General features: G+C 36.2%; 1 non-coding gene across 1 annotated transcript; it reads left to right on the forward strand.

Annotated features, from left to right (window-relative positions):
- Nucleotides 1-6,121: 6,121 nt before the first annotated feature.
- On the forward strand, nucleotides 6,122-6,228 carry LOC145564934 (small nucleolar RNA R71). The gene has a single exon (XR_014094933.1). It is a non-coding gene; the product is annotated as a small nucleolar RNA R71 (small nucleolar RNA).
- Nucleotides 6,229-18,869: the final 12,641 nt, after the last annotated feature.

Raw genomic sequence — 18,869 nt, forward strand, 5'->3', positions numbered from 1 at the left:
TTTTTACTTCCAATTAATTATTATAATCTAAATTATTTAAGTAACCAATATTTATAATTAAGTATGAGACTAAACTACAAAGAATAAGAGTAGGGAGAAAACAATATATAAAGGGATCTAGGGTATAGGTTCACCAATAAATAATACTCCATGGTAAAACATAGTAATCAATCATTGACATTGCATAAATAACATGATTAACAGGCTCTCGCAATTTATTAATCAACATAGATCTAACAGGCTCTCGCAATTTACTAGATCTAAGTCCTCATTGAAAATAGCCTTTAATATCAAATTAACATCTGCTCGATTCATCAATTTAATATTGCTATACTTTTACAAGCCGCAATTGTAAAACATTAAAACAATCCAATAAGAAATTATCATGCAATACCAATAATCAATAATAGTCAATCATCAATGCATCAATTAACCAGATTGTAAAGGGCTCTCGCTACTTATTACAATCACACAATTAATTTACCGGTATTAAATCTCATCTCTCGAATCTTGACTTAACCATTTATAAATTAACTTGCCTATTGAAACTAGACCTAAACATTAATTCTCATCTCTCGATTCGTGAATCAATATTGTCAAACTCATGCATAAAAGATAGGCCTAATCTAGTCACAGAGCATTAAATCAATCAATAGGAAATTAATCTAGCATTGATAATTAACAACAATAATTTACCCCTTCATATTATTTATTAGATCCCCATAAACCCTAGAAATTAAACTACTCACACATATTAAAAACTAAACTAATCAAAATAATAAAATAACTCATGATCAAAGGAATAAAATAATAACTAAGATTAAGGGAAGAGAAATCGTTACCAAAATAAATCTGGAATTAAAAGAAAGAATTAAGAACAAAGGTTTAGAGAGAGTTTAAGAGAGAGAAAACTAAGTAGAGAGAGAAAGTCTAAGAGAGAGGAGATAAAGGAAGGGGAGAGATGATAAAAAAAACGTATTACGGAGGAGTATTTATACTCCGTACAAAAATCCTAAACTAAAACAAATTAAAACGACGCTAATCGTCCCCTAAAAATACACGCGCCCGATCGGGCGGGGCACCGCCCGATCGGGCGCGCCTTTTTTTATCTCTAATAGCAATCTCGCGCTCGGCCGGGCGCGTCACCGGGCGCCAGCCTTTTTGGCCGGGCGGATTGGGCTCCAATTCATCGGGCCAATCTGGGTTTCCTCTTTGGGTCTTGAATACTCGTTCCAAATGCCCCGGTATCACCTATACCGAGCCCTTAATCACCGGTTCGATGTCTCTAACCGGCCCTGGGCTATAAACTCTGGTCGTGCTTCTCCAATGTTCGTGATTGCTCCAAAATATCTCGGGAAAATACTCCAAAAGCATAAATCCCTGCAAAAGTCAACCAAATCTACGAAAACACTGGAAAACACCAATTAGTAATAAAAGTGGCTCTAAAGAGCCAAAAACACTACTAATTATGACCAAGAGACGGGGGTAAAATACTATATAAAATAGACACATCAAACTCCCCCAAGCCAAACCTTTGCTTGTCCCTAAGCAAAGATCTCATCAATGAATCAATAAATATGCTTCACCCCAAAAAGTAAAAATCAAGCACAAACGATCCAGGGTAAATCAAATAAACATGCTTCAAAGTCAACCAATCAAATCCATCCAATTACCTTTCTTCCCTAATAATCGTCAAACAGAGCAAACCACAAGAGCATATAGAATTCAAGACTAGTGCTCACACACTCGACTCTCATTTATGTGGCGAGTAAAATATGTACTCGATCGCTCTCCAACCACCCCTTTAATGTGAACAATGCCCTCCCAACTCACACTCTCGCGTGTACAAAACAATGAACGCTCAACCTACTAGTCGACTCGAAATATGCCAAGTCATAACTTGCATTGATAAGCAACACTTTCACATTCATACAATTCTATGCACAAGGTCGGAAGGTCTTTTAAGCTTGTAATGTAAGGCTAGGGTAAAGGTAGGATAAATTTGGGATTATGTGAGAGAAAAGCTATGCATTAAGGGAGCCATATCCTAATAAACCCATGATCAAAATAATGATGATCATACATCTCCATCAACATAACCAACTCCAACAAAAACCACCAAATACAACTCTAATCATAATAAATAATCCCAACTCTTCAATTTCACTCATAAGATATAATAATGAAGAAGTAGAGTGAATAAACAAACTTTATTTTCCAAACTTGAATATTTCATTGAGGCTCAAAATTATTTTTCTTTGATCAACCTCCAACTAGAACATTTGAACATTTTTTTTTCTTTCGAAGTTCACTTATTTTTTTCACATTTTTTATTTCTTTGAACTTCTATTTTTTCATAACATCATGCTTTATTTTTTCAAGAAAATATAACTCTGAAACTCATCAAAAATAAACATGAATAACAACAAAACAACTTCTCAAATCCCACCCAAATTTGTGCAAATAGTAAGCACACTACAAACTCCCTCACCTCACTCACTAATAGCTCCCCCAAGCCAAGCTTGGGACTAGTAACCAATGGGGCAAAATAGGCTTGTAATATGGCTAATAAACAACAAAAAGTCAAGGCAACAACATGGGTAGCAAGAAGGGAACAAATGTATCTACAATCATCTGGAGGCTACCTAAAAGAACAAATGCCTTCGTCCTCCTCAATGTGCATAATAATGAATCATATAAACATTACTTATAGTTGCAAACCAATACTCAAATTCATTGACATACCAGGAATTATGGAACTATCACACATTCCTTACCAAATCAACTAGTCAAGCACTATATTCACAAGTAGTTTGGACAAAATTGACGCAAGTTAAGGAATCTAAACAATTAGACTTCAAATCATGACCAACAAATCCACAATATTCATCATCAAATACCAAGAATCAGAACAATTTTCTCAAGTAAGGGGCAAAGGGAAGCATGATTTACAATTCATTGGAACAAAACTAACCTAAGAAAGTAATAAAATCTATACTAAGAAAAATAAAAATAAAAAGAGAAGAGAGAGAGTGAAAGATGTACCATACGAACACGAGAACCTCCCCCCAAGCTAAATCAGACAATGTCCTCATTGTCTTAAAGGGAAGCTAGTAGTCAAGGTGACTACTCTTCATCATCACCACATCAATGTCACCAAAGTCTCGAGGATTGCAATACATCTCTTTGAAACAAAATTGGGCAAGAAAGAAACAAAGTGTTAGTGGGAAAAAGTTCAAATTTGAGTCAGGTACACTATTATGATCATAACTTTTGATATATAAATGATAATGTAGTTATTCCAATTGCATTGGAAATTAGACTTGAAGAGATTTCCAACGACAGGTCACACGCAAAAATCGGATAAGAAACGCAAAAGTTATGGCCTGTCGAAGTTGACAAAGTTGCTGACGCGTACGCGTGCCCGATCGGGTGAGCTCTGCCCGATATATCTTTTCCTTAACTCGATTTGCGCCCGATCGGGCAACCTCGCCCGATCGGGCGAAATTTGCTCGAGTTTCTGACTGCACTTGCGCGCCTGATCGGGCGGCCTTCGCCCGGTCGGGCGAATTTTAAGCCAAAATTCTTCCCTTCTCGCGCCCGGTCGGGCGAGGCTTGCCCGATCGGGCGGACAATTAAGTCCGTAAATGTCAAGTTTCGCGCCCGGTCGGGCGCCTCTCGCCCGGTCGGGCGAAATTTCTTTATTTTTGAACCATGCTCTCGCGCCCGGTCGGGCGAGATTCGCCCGATCGGGCCCGAGACTAAATTGTCCAATCGATATTTTCTTCTTTTCTCCAAGATTTGGCTAACTCTTTTCCTTCAAATCTGTAAAAATACTCATAAAACTCATTAAATTCCCTCATCTCTTCTCTCATAAGAAAAGGAAAAAAAGAAAAACTAGACTAAAAAGCAATAAAAATACGGGTTGCCTCTCGCAAAGCGCTGGTTTATCTAGGTCCCGCACGACCTTCTTACCAAGTACAATTTCTAGGATCCTTGGCCTAACGCTTGATCGGGTGGTTTTTCACCCGGTCTAGCGATGTTTAGGCTGCGATGCGGCTTCCTAACATAACCTGTGGGACGCCAAGTCGCCTTATCTGGTGGATCCTCCTTGACTTGGATTGGGGGTTCTTCAATGCTCCGCACTAAAAACCCTTTTTCGATCGAATGTTGCTTCAAATTGTCATTGCGTTCAACACTTGCAACTCGATCTGGCGGAACACTTACTGTAGGCTCAATTCGCACAACTTGCTCGATCGGTTCCACTTGTTCATCCTCGAAACCAAGACCAACATTGTAGAGTGCTCTTTCTATTGCATCGACTTCCTTTTGCCATCTTTCTATCTCATCTGAAAAGGATGCAACACAAGATACCGCCTCCAAGGGATCTTTTTCAAGAGCTTGGGGCTTGTTAGAATAATTTACAGCCACATTAACACTGAAACATTTCTCCTCAGTCATGGAGCTTTTGGGGGCATTATTCAGATTAAAAACAACTTTATCGTCCCCTACTGATAGTGTTAACTTACCACTTCTAACATCTATGACTGCTCCTGCAGTGTTAAGGAATGGTCTACCCAAAATAATCGGGGTTTGCATATCCTCAGCCATATCAAGGACAACAAAATCTACAGGTATATAAAATTTACCTACTCTAACGGGAACATCCTCTAAAACACCTAGGGGGTATTTGAAAGAACGGTCGGCCATTTGCAGAGTTATATTGGTAGCTTTTAATTTACCCATATTCAACTTAGAACACACAGATAATGGCATGACGCTAACACTAGCACCCAAATCACATAATGCATTATCAATCAAGAGATTGCCAATATGACAAGGGATAGAAAAACTACCCGGATCTTTTAATTTAGGCGGAGACTCATTTTGAAGTACGGCACTACACTCTGCAGTGAAAGCTACTGTCTCTACCTCACTAATAGACCTTTTTCTCGTCAATATTTCTTTCATAAATTTTGCATACGAGGGGATTTGTGTGATCAATTCAGTAAAGGGAACTGTTACCTTCAAATCTTTAACCACCTCCAGGAACTTACCAAACTGCTTATCCAAGTTTGTCTTCAATTGACGATTGAGGAAAGGAAGTTTGATGATTGGCTTTGGAGCATTCTTATCTTTGTCTGGAGTAGCCACCTTCTCTGGAGTTTTACCCTGCGATGTAGAATTAGATATGTTAGTATTATCCTTTAGCCCTACGAGGCTATCAACTACATTGTTTGGTTTAATTGAATCAAGATTAGCAGTATTTAATAAAATAGGTTCATCAACTATGGGCATAGAGGGCCCTTCATAGTTTGAACCACTCCTTAGAGTATTTGCAAATGCTTGATCCGTAGGCCTAGTTGGCTGTGCCGGCAGGGCTCCCTGTTGGCGTGCTTGTAGAGTAGCGGAGAGTTGCGCAATTTGATTATCTACAATTTTATTATGCGCTAGAATTTGATCAATTGTCGCATCCCTGCTCTCCATGTGCTTTTGCATATTGACCAACATTGCTCTAATTTCCCCCAAAGAAGGGTCGGAAGATGAGGGGGGTTGTTGTGGTTGATTCTTCTGTCTAGCATTGGGATGATAATATTTCTGCTGCTGTTGCTGTGGCACCTGTGGTTCTTGTGGTGGTGGATTTTGAATATTAGTGCTCCGGTAGGAAAGGTATGGATGATTCCGATATCCAAGATTGTAAGTGTTGGAGTATGGGTTATTCTGCCTATAAGCTTGGAAGGCATTAACTTGCTCCACGGAACTCCTGCAATCCTGCTCCTAATGACCTACAATACCACAGTTTTCACAGAAAGCCTCATTAGAATTATTATTAATCGCAGAAACATTAGCTACATTAGCAGTGCTCAGATTATCTAATTTTTGGCAAATAGAGGTCAGTTGAGCTTGCAAAAAGGATATAGAGTCGACACTATGTTTCCCCTTATTAGCAAATCCTCTGGGATTCCCATATTGGGAATTGTGTATCGCCATATCTTCAATAACCTGACCTGCATCATCAACATTAAGATTCATAAATCTCCCACTAGCTGCAGAGTCTAAAATTATTCTAGAAGAATTTCCAATGCCGTTATAAAAGGCTTGGATTAACTGCCATTGTGCTAAATTATGGTGAGGGCATTCTCTTTGTAAGTCCTTAAACCTCTCCCAAGCCTCATATAAAGACTCATCGGCTTCTTGGGCAAAGTTCTGAATCGCACTTCGTAGTACTGCTGTTCTCTCTGCAGGATAATACTTGTTATAGAAATTCAAAACAAGAGTTTCCCAGTCAGTTATACCAAGTGTAGTTCTATTCAAGCCATTAAACCACAATTTAGCTTTTCCAGTTAAAGAGAAGGGAAAAAGAATCTCCCTGATTTGGTCTTGAGTGACCCCGGCTTGCCTGATGGTGTTGCAATATTGACAATAGTCGGCAATGTGAAGATTCGGGTCTTCACCCTTGGCTCCACTAAATTGCTTCCTCTCTATCATCGTTATAAATTGAGGTTTAATTTCAAATTGAACCCCATTAAGAGCCGGAGTAGGGGTGAGATGTGGAAAATCCGTAAGCTTTGGTTGTGAATAATCACTAAGCTTCTTTGGAGCCGCCATCTTTGATTTTGTGTCTGATTATGTCTCTAAATCGCTAGAATCAGTTGGAGGATCGCGGTGATTATTGTTAGTATCACCAGAATCCGCCAGGATTTGCTTGTAGAAGTTTTTCTGTCTATGGAAGGAACGTTCGATCTCAGGATCGAATGGGATATAACCTGATCTGGAACACCTGGGCATAAACAAAAACTAGAAGCAAATATGAGATTTGTCTTAGAGAACTAACGCTCTCTGAGACAAAAAGGGAAATAATCTAGACTACAAAAACAATCAGAAATAAAAATAAAACTGTTTCCCCGGCAACGGCGCCAAATTTTGACAGGGTAAAGTCGTATCCCCTAATCAAAAATAAATACCTAAATCACTAACTAAGGTAGATAGGGAAGTAGGGTCGATCTCCACAGGGAAACAAGTCTTTTTACTTCCAATTAATTATTATAATCTAAATTATTTAAGTAACCAATATTTATAATTAAGTATGAGACTAAACTACAAAGAATAAGAGTAGGGAGAAAACAATATATATAGGGATCTAGGGTATAGGTTCACCAATAAATAATACTCCATGGTAAAACATAGTAATCAATCATTGACATTGCATAAATAACATGATTAACAGGCTCTCGCAATTTATTAATCAACATAGATCTAACAGGCTCTCGCAATTTACTAGATCTAAGTCCTCATTGAAAATAGCCTTTAATATCAAATTAACATCTGCTCAATTCATCAATTTAATATTGCTATACTTTTACAAGCCGCAATTGTAAAACATTAAAACAATCCAATAAGAAATTATCATGCAATACCAATAATCAATAATAGTCAATCATCAATGCATCAATTAACCAGATTGTAAAGGGCTCTCGCTACTTATTACAATCACACAATTAATTTACCGGTATTAAATCTCATCTCTCGAATCTTGACTTAACCATTTATAAATTAACTTGCCTATTGAAACTAGACCTAAACATTAATTCTCATCTCTCGATTCGTGAATCAATATTGTCAAACTCATGCATAAAAGATAGGCCTAATCTAGTCACAGAGCATTAAATCAATCAATAGGAAATTAATCTAGCATTGATAATTAACAACAATAATTTACCCCTTCATATTATTTATTAGATCCCCATAAACCCTAGAAATTAAACTACTCACACATATTAAAAACTAAACTAATCAAAATAATAAAATAACTCATGATCAAAGGAATAAAATAATAACTAAGATTAAGGGAAGAGAAATCGTTACCAAAATAAATCTGGAATTAAAAGAAAGAATTAAGAACAAAGGTTTAGAGAGAGTTTAAGAGAGAGAAAACTAAGTAGAGAGAGAAAGTCTAAGAGAGAGGAGATAAAGGAAGGGGAGAGATGATAAAAAAAACGTATTACGGAGGAGTATTTATACTCCGTACAAAAATCCTAAACTAAAACAAATTAAAACGACGCTAATCGTCCCCTAAAAATACACGCGCCCGATCGGGCGGGGCACCGCCCGATCGGGCGCGCCTTTTTTTTATCTCTAATAGCAATCTCGCGCCCGGCCGGGCGCGTCACCGGGCGCCAGCCTTTTTGGCCGGGCGGATTGGGCTCCAATTCATCGGGCCAATCTGGGTTTCCTCTTTGGGTCTTGAATACTCGTTCCAAATGCCCCGGTATCACCTATACCGAGCCCTTGATCACCGGTTCGATGTCTCTAACCGGCCCTGGGCTATAAACTCTGGTCGTGCTTCTCCAATGTTCGTGATTGCTCCAAAATATCTCGGGAAAATACTCCAAAAGCATAAATCCCTGCAAAAGTCAACCAAATCTACGAAAACACTGGAAAACATCAATTAGTAATAAAAGTGGCTCTAAAGAGCCAAAAACACTACTAATTATGACCAAGAGACGGGGGTAAAATACTATATAAAATAGACACATCATAACTATTAACGGAGGTAGTAATACTTTTGTAAATAATATATCATTTATTAATTCTATATATATTTTTAATATTAATTATCACTAACTACGTATATTTTTTTTTAAAAAAAAAACCAGGATCGTGAAAGTTGATGACGATATTCTTTTGAGATCTCCTCTATTGATGATTGTTTTTCAGATCTAAAGAACATCCGTAATATTATTAAAGAACAAGATAATATTATGTAATGAACATAACTTATATATATACCTACCACGATCCAAAGACAAAATTCAAAGAACATTTCACAATAAGCAATGAACATTATGTGACGATAAAAGTACATTGCAATTACAATCAAAGAACATGAACATTTAAAATAAAATATCAAAAAAATCTAATAAAATAATTCTATTATATAATTATGGACTTAATGAAATAGATATAGTTTTAAAAAATGATTGTACATTACAAATAACTATAAAGTACATCATGTTTTCTAATAGAGAACATTACTAAATCACATATAGAACATCACAAAAAAATTTATACCAACCCTAAAATGAATATTGTAACTATGGGCATGTTCACATTTACTGAACTGAATTGATCAGAGCTGAACTGAACTGAACTGAACTAAACAGATTGGAGCTGAACTGAACTGAACTGAACTGAACTGAATAGAGCTTAAATGAATATTTTATGAGAGAAGGAAATTAGGAGCTGAACTGAACTGAACCGATTGGAGCTGAACTGAACTGATCGAACTGATTGGAGCTGAATTGAACTGAACTGAAATTAAGCTGAAGTGAACAGGCCCTTGTAAGAGTTTATAGGTACTACGCAGCGGAAATAACATGAATCATATTCAATAAAGTACCTAATCCCATGAATCACATGCATAACACACAAGACACATAATCATACCTTTGAAGCGTGAATTCCACGAAGCTATTCGACAGGCAAATCAGGGAGAGAATAGAGCCCCAAGTGTTGCTCCTCTACTTAGTCCACGAGATTTGAACGAGCCGTCCACCAATACTAGATTGGTCGAGTGATTGAGGAAAACCGCGATCACCACCTTTTTGGACAACCGACCACCGCACGAACCACCACCACCACGACACACCACCGGCGCCTAGGAGGAGGAGAGAGCCGTGAGAGAGAGGACTATGAGAGGGGTTGGGTTTCGTGTTTGCTAATTAGGGTTTGATCACACTGATCAGTTAATTGCTTTCCTACTGCAAACCTTGGCACCTAGTCTATTTATAATCTCATTATAATTAGACTAGGGCACGAAGCCCAAAAATCCCTTGTCCACTCCATATGGCCGGCCACCTAGAGTGATGAGGCCCATGATGGGCCTCGTCCTCTAATGCTCGATCTAGCCCCTTTGTGTGACCTTATAGGATCCGTCCAATTGGGCTTTGGCCTATTTTACTAGTCCAAAGATCGTAAGTACCTCTAGCTATGGCAAAACGACGACCCAAATGTTCGGACTTAATTATCTCCATAATTTGATCCAATTATATATCTAGTAATTGCACACGACAAAGACATAACTCCTTCAATCTCCCACTTGTTTGAGACAAGGGTGCAATATTCAAATTCCTTAAGTCAATGTATATGTCGATTTGATAATATGTCGATTAATATGTCGAGATCATATTAATCTACAAATCGTTTCTTGAAATCTGAGTTAGAATTACAAAACCAAATGATTACTGAGTAATGCATTTGAACGCGGCCACGTATTTTCTGAATTCTCCCTCTTCAAGCGGCCATGACACATTTCCTAATTTAATAGGTAGACTCTATCCAATCTTGTGGTAACAATCCTCCCACTCAACTTCTAAAATGACCGGGAAACACCCTTTATAATCTCCAGTTACGGGCAGACGTTTGAGTGTACCACAGCCATAACATCCATTGAATGAAATCATGTTCCACTCATGTCAAAGGAATCCACTAATATATACGGAAGCTCTATACTTGAACTTCAAAGTAGGTCAATAGTTCGATCATGCATCATTCATGCATATCCAAGTGATTGACCGAGCATCACCATGCCCCTATAGCCCATGAAACTGCGCTATCCAATCAATCTTACATGCTAGTCCATTTATTGAAACCATTTATGCCCACTTTAATGATTTTGAACTAGGAACTTAAATAATATATGAATTTTGTTCACCTGTGGGGTTTCATTCAAAAGGTCATCAACCTAGTGAGCCCATCAATTCATAATTATTTTGGACATTTTATTTAATTTCCAAAACCATAATTAAATAAGAGAAATAATAATTTCTGTTTTAAACATAATTCTGCAAATTGATGTATTTCTTATGTAATATGTTTTCTCAAACATACACAACTTAAATTACATAATTTGCTTCAATCCAAGACTTTAATATGACTTTCATACCTTAGTCTATGGAAGGGGTTTAGTGATTTCTCACTCATAATAAAACTTTGCAAAACGTGACCTCCCGCTGGTCAATGATCTCATAACTGAGGCGATATCTCATATCCATTTGTTTGGATTTGTGATGTGACCCTGGCTCCTTTGTTCTTGGGCAAAGGTGACTCTTTAGTCATATGCCATTTTAATCCGAACTTCCTCTAAAACTATCCGACTATAGCTTAATACACATATTCTGACATTGAGCATGCAATAGTGCTCTGCTTTGAACTCTTCAAGCTCACTGTACTTCTCCATACTGACAAAATATGCATCTAGATCAACTTCTAGAATCATCTTGCCTGTTTGGAAAAACTTGCATCCATAAAACCTTTTGACAACTTGTTTACCTCTAACACCATAAACTAGAAAATTTCCTTTAGTGCTTCTCAAGTACTCAAGGATTTGTTCTTGGTAACTTTCCGTATGCTTATTCTGTATTTGCTTGAAACTTGCTACACATGCACAAGTCATATGTAACAACTTACTTTGTACATTTCATGGCACATGTAATGGACCCTTTTGCAGAAGCATAAGGTACACTACCTTTTCAACTCAACTCTACTAGCTTTTAAGGCAATGAGTTTTACTGAGTGTAAAACCATGAGGCATGGGAAGAGATCCTCTCTTAGAGTCTTGCATCTTGAATTTGTCAAGAACCTTATCAACATAAGTCTCTTGATTAGGTCCAGTCATCCTTCAAGATTCACTTTGTGGATTTTGATTCCCAATATGTACTCAACATCTCCTAAGTCTCCCATATAGAAACAATCTTTCTAACCATTGCTTGACTCATTCAAGCATTGATATATCATTTCATATGAACTATATGTCAACTACACACTAGACTAAGAAGACCAATTGCTCCCACTAAACTTCTTGTTTCTACAAGATTCCTTTTCATTCTTCCAAGGTAATCAAACTGTTTGATTTCCTAATGAATGTTCCAACTCCCTGATGCTTACTTCAATCCATAAACGAATTTCTGAAGTTTGCAAAACTCTCTAGAATTTCTGGATTTCAAAACTCTAAGGTTGTATCATATACATTGCCATCCATCAAGAACATTTCATGAAGGTGATTTTGATTTCCATAACTAGAAATAATCCGAATAGGCTTACATGACTAATAGGTTTGACCCTATTTGTAAGACTATCATGGACTAGCACATCTTTACAGACATGGAGTCCATTCTGGATTTCTTGGCTTTAAGCCACTTCCTGAGTTGGCACTTGTCCAAAGCTTTCTTGTAGGTATGGATTCCAACCATTCCAATAGGAAAATTTTAGAATCCACCTTTTAATAGAATTCCAACAAACTGTTTGTTTCGATCCTAAGTAACCTACGATAGGTATGAGCGACAATAGAATTATTCTCTTCAACTCTTTGAAGCCTTTCATTCTAGTAGGACGATAGAAGTCTCGCTACTTGAATTAGCTTGCTTCGACACATGTTTTATCAAATTAGCTGATTTCATGCGCCTTCGTCTCTGATGTAGTGTTATCCACATCCTTTTGTTGCTCGTCTCGAATCTCATCGAGATCTAACTTTACTCCCACTTGGCTTTGTAGGAAGACATTTCTTTCTATAAAGACACTATCGCAAGCAACAAACATTTTGTTTCTACGCGATTGTAGGAATAACACCTTTGATTTAGGGTTTATTATGTCATCTTTGTAAACATTTTACATAGATTTCATACTCCCTCAATCCTGTTTAGAAAAGATAACTTTGGAACATTTTTAATCCATAACATTTATGACATCTTTTTCTACTGCTTTGGTTAAGTTTCTGTTTAGTATATTCGCAATTGTTGTTGTTCTAATGCATATCCTCAAAATGATATTTGTAAATCATTAAATCTTGGATCGAACTATGGAAAGCAAAGTTTGATTCCTGCTTTATACATACATTTTAATTGTAATGTTCCTGGATTGTGAACTAATTCAACAATTCCTTTAGATGATCATTTGTTTTAAGTTAAATATTTATCACAACAATCATATTGTAGTGCTAAATTGTTTATCTCAAATTGATTTTACATTTCATTTTGGAATTTTGAACATTTCAATGATTCCAGCTTTTATTTCATTAAGTAACTATCGACATATTTACTTAAATCGTTAATAAGAGCAATGAAATAGTTAAATCTCTTGCTAATTTTGAATTTATGGTACACTCACATCATATGTTTGTGTTTCAAAAGGTCATTTTAGCTCTTTTACCCTTTCAACTAAAAGGTAACTTGGTCATTTTACCTTATCAAGCATGACTTCTAATTCTTAAGTGATTCATAATCATATAAGAGTAAGAGTCTGTCCATAACTTTGGATGTGCAAATGGTTTATGTGACCTAACCTTACTTTATTTATAAGTAAGTTTACTTTGAATCATCTAATTTTACTTTTGTGATCTACTTATATCAATGTCATAAAATAAAATTAACTCATGTCTAGCAAAATGAAAACAATTTATTACCTTGGTCATGGATCAACATTTTTCCAAGCCAAGTAAACCAAATCAGTATTCAAAACAAGAAAACCGAAATATTGTCTCATCAAAAACTGGAAATTGTTCTAAATGTCATGATAAACTAATCAGAAATTAAAACTATGAAGCTATTTCTGGCCACTCAAAAACACTTCTAGTGCACCTTCTAGCTCCATTTCCTTGCTAGCTTCACTTGTTTGCAGTTCCTGCGCAAAATCACAATGTTAAGCACTGCAATTTGGTATCACATACCTTAGTGAAAGTTAAAATGTTTATAGCATTATACCTGAGGTTGATGCTCCATTCTTCTTCTTGAGGAAATCAAGGTATTTCTGGCAATTACGTTTCCAATGCCCCTTCTTCTTGCAGTAAAAGCATTCACTCTCACTTGCAGCCTTGGGTTTTGGATTCGCCTTAGGCTTTTCAGGAGCCTTGGCAACTTGCTTGCCCTTGCTCTTGGCACTAGCCTTTTGCCCCTTCTTCTTGAACCCCTTTCCCTTTTGAATCATAAGAACTTCCTTCTTAGGTTCCTTAGGGATTTGTTTCTCAGCACTAACCAGCATTGCATGCAATTGATTCATAGTCTTTGCATTGGCAGTCATGTTAAAGTTCATGATAAACTGGTTGAAACTTTCTGGAAGAGAGTGGAGAATGATGTATGTTGCCAAATCATCACTATATGGGTACCCCAGTTTCTCCATACTTTAAATTAGGCCGATCATTTTGAAAACATGATCATGAACTGTGGCACCCTTCTCCATTCTACAATCCAGAATCTCACGATGAAGCTCATACCTTTCAACTCTAGCTTGTTTCTTAAACAATGCTTTGAGTTCTTCCATGATTAAATAGGCATCCTGGTCCTCAAAACGCTTTTGAAGACTAGGTTCCATGGTTGCAATCATTAAGCAAGTGATAGGCATAGCTCTATCATGAGCTTCCTTGTGCTTCTTGATCTCTGCCGCAGTTGGATTTTCTGGCAGAGGTCCTGGCAATGGGGTATCAATGACATCCTCCTTACCTTCAGATTTCAGAACAAGCCTTAGCATTCTTTCCCAGTTGGAAAAGTTTTCCCCTGTTAACCTATCCTTCTCAAGGAATGGTCGCAAATTGTAAACGTTGTTGTCATTGTTATTACGGCTACCCATCTAAGTCAAAATAAGGCAAAGTTTAATTATTATGTTTAATAAAATTAAAGTACCATAAAACGCATTCATTTGGTAACTTTAAAACACTTTATTCAATGATTAAATGATCCCTATTGAATTTTAAGTGATTCCAAGATCCTTTATTTGTGCAATAATTGACCAGAGTGAGGCCCTGCCATCAACCATTATATTTTCAAGGTGAGTAAACTCTTTACTGATTACAACTCTTGTAACTCTTGGTTGAATAATTAACCATCACATGTTTAATTATTACCCTTAGCTTCAAGGTTCTAAACGCTTTAGGTAACCTTGTTAAGTATATAACCAATTAAAATTGTAGAATGGGTCCTACCCCCACTTCCCCAAGATATATTATGATGCTCTGCTGAGGGCCGACCCATCATAAACGATCGAAGGTTTCGTCGTGTTTTTAATTGGAAAACCTGCCTCAATATTACTGGGATCTAGATTTATTATATTGTGATTATTTAGTGAACTCTAGTGCATCATCAATCAACATAAATAAACCTAAACATGCATAATCAACTAATGCAATAAAATAAACTTGACGTAGTATGGCCCCTTAGTCCTAAGAAAACTAAAAATGAAAAATGCTCCCACTTGAATCATCATGGATCTTCATCCACCTTGCTCCTTTGGGCCTTCACTTCATGGGCTTCTTTTGGGCTAACACCATTTAAATAACTATTCTATTTACATTAAATAAAAGTTATAAAATACTTAACGGTACGCAGACCGTATTTAGATTACAAAAATACATCACGATGCGCAGATCGTATTTAAGAATCTATGGGCCATACTAGTCTATATATAGCAACATAATATCATATATTATAAAAGTGTCATATAATAAATCACTCAATATGCTTGTCTAAACTACAACATCGAATGTTCATAATAAAGTCAACGCATTTCCTAAAATATCTTATATATTAATCATAATTAGATAATTTCATATATTATTCATGACGGTTCATAAAATATCATATATTTAATTTAGTCATGAGATAGAATCAAATCATATTTTAATCTAGAAAGATAAATCATATTTAATCTTCCATGATTATCCTAACTAATTTAGGAGATTCTTTCCTAATTACTAGCCAATCAAATAATTTTAAAATCAATTACATCCTAATCTAATTATGGGATAATCACATTTTTTAAATCAATTATTATCCTTTTGGAATATGCTCAGAATATCCTAGTCAATCTTATCCATAATTAACCACTTTAATTTAGGATAATTACCAATTTAACAACTTAAATATGGATAATATCAAATATAACAATTTTTGGATATTTGATTTTATCCTAAAATAAAAGATCTTATCCAAATAAAACCAATTTTATCTTTTAAAAATAAAAGATCATATTTTCAAAATATTTTAACTTATCCAAAATAAACTGATTTTATCCCAAAATAATTCATAATTATCCTGAAATAAATTTTTCAAAACAGAATTTTTTTTTTTTTGAAATTTCCGCAACCACCAATGCCAGCCACCGTGGTTGGCTAACCGAAGCTAGCCACGGTGGCTGGCTGCCGTGACAACAGCCACTGCCGCAAAAGGCAGCAGCGTGGCAGCTGCTACTGCCGGGGCTGCAGCCCACCGTGCGTGGCCAGCCAAGGCTAGCCACGGTGGCTGGCTGCCTTGCAGCAGCCACTGCCGCACAAGGCTGCAGCACCCCGGCGCTGGCAGCCGCGGCAGCAGCCGTGCAACGGTTGCACGCTGCTGCCCACAACCACCTAGGACCGCCACGCTCCCCTCCCTCCCTCTGGATTGACCACCTGGTCGGTAGCCGCCGTGGCTGCGCCACCCAGCCGCGGTTGCCGACCAAAATAAATTTTTTTTTTGTGTTTTTAATTTAATTAAAATAGCATTTATCCAAATTAAATTAAATCAGTCCATAAGATTAAAATTAAATCATATTCAACTTTTAAAATTAGGGTTTATCATAAAATTAATCCCAATTAAAGTTTAACTTTTAAAATTAAATCTATGATCATACATAAAACATTTTTATGCATAAATCAATCCAATTAAAATTATGAAACAAATTTAAAACGTAATCAACCAAAATAAGCATCAAAATTCATAATTTTAAGGCTAATAAGGTTCGAATTTTCGAATAAATTAGGGTTAGGGTTCGAAATTTTCGAACAATTTTAGGGCATAATTCGGTCCTCTTCATGGCTATTTGAGCATAATTAAATCGTATTTAATCGATTCCAAAATTTTAATCATATTAAATATAATAATCGAACCATAATTAAATTAATTTCTCCCTCTTAATTGATTATAAAATTAACGTGGACATCAAATAATCGAATTATTATGATCTAGCACGTTCATGCAAGAGGCTAACTGATACCATTGTAAGAGTTTATAGGTACTATGCAGCGGAAATAACATGAATCATATTCAATAAAGTACCTAATCCCAAGAATCAAATGCATAACACACAAGACACATAATCATACCTTTGAAGCGTGAATTCCACGAAGCTATTCGACAAGTGTAGACACCCATTTGTGTCTCCCCAAAACCAAACCCAGTGATGAGTACCTTTCACGTCGAATCATAATCGAATGAAACGAAAGTGTGGAAAGGTCTAGTGTTGCGGAAAGTTTTTATTTCTTTTCTCTTCTCTCTGTTTTGGAAAACTTTATTTTAAGAAAACAGTCGATCCAGTTTGGTTGGTCCATGATATGGGTCCAATGATAGTGTAGTTGGATGGGGCTTGCAAAGACCTTTCCAACGATATATTATAAGCCCAATTCCGATGAATATTGAGGAAGTTATGGCCAATTTACTAAACTGGACCCGGTTTGAGCTTTATGTGCGGCCCAATGATCTAGGGGAGGGCCTAATATGATTTATCATTCTTAATGCAATTAAGAATGGTTTTAGTCTTCTAGATTCTTCTAGAAGGTTCTTTTCATTCCTAATTCAATTAGCATTGATAAGTTGACTTTGTTGACTTTTCAGAGTTTTAATTAAAATCAAATAGCATTTTCGAAGAAATTATATTATTTTATCCTCCAGTACGGGAAATTTATCAGATTTTCGAAAACGCGTTGAAATCAAGCTTGGCGTCCAACCCCAGGCCTTGGCGCCAGACGCTAGCCATTGGCGCCTGGCGCTAGCCATTGGTGCCTGGCGCCAGCTAGCCAGGGTTGGCGCCAACCTCGTTTTGCGTGCGTCAGACTCTGTTTTGTTAAATTATCTTTTTTGGCTGATTTTCTCTATAAATATCGTATCAAAAATTCCGTTTTCATTCACCTACAATCATTCATCATCTACATCTATCATTCACAAGTTTTAATTAACATTCATCTTTCTTTCTTACTTTGTTTTCATACAAAATTCCGCATTCGCAAGATCTAGAAACACCTAGCCATATTCGAAGTTGCCTTCGCCCTAGACGTGAAAGGTTTTAATTTCTGAGGGTTTGGTCCCAAATCTCTCTTTCAATTATTTAATTTCATTATTTTGATTATTACTTTCTTTGAAGTTACTAAAGTGTGTATTTTGTTATTAGAAAGAGGTACGAAGCATCAAAGTAAGTTCTTTATTGGTTTTTATTGATATTATGATGTAGAAATCATGTTTATATTGTTATTATGATATTCCTAGTATCATGTCTAGGGTAATTTTGATATTAAATATGATTGCTATGATGTCTTTTATTCTCTTCCTAATATTTATGATTGTTAGTATCATGTTAGGGTTAAAGGTTTGATTTTTATTGCTTAGTGACATGCTAGGGTTTGTTATTAATCTTTTTAGTATCATGCCTAGGATCTTGCTTTTATGCTTTAACATGAATATTATGATTATGACTATTATGATTGCTATGATTATGATATTCGTTATTGTTCATGGTCATTATAATTTGTTATAATAATGGTTCATGATTATTTATTATTTATGATTATTATTGTTGCTTGATATTATATTTGTTATTGCTTGATCACCTTTATGCATGCTTAAAGGGAATTTGTACTTGCAATCACGCTTAATAAGATATTTAATAATCTTGTTTAGGGTTAATGTGATTATAATTCAAGTGATCGCCAATAATAGATTTATTTGTGCATTAAATTCAACCAACATAGATTAAACAGGTTTAGGGTTAATCCTATTGATTGCATGTTAATCAGAAAGCGCACATGAATACGATCAGAATAAAGTAGAGACCTATTATTAGGCCAGGTTCAATCT

The sequence above is a fragment of the Chenopodium album genome, chromosome 1 (assembly GCF_948465745.1).
Source record: "Chenopodium album chromosome 1, dcCheAlbu1.1, whole genome shotgun sequence".
Classification (NCBI taxonomy): domain Eukaryota; kingdom Viridiplantae; phylum Streptophyta; class Magnoliopsida; order Caryophyllales; family Amaranthaceae; genus Chenopodium; species Chenopodium album.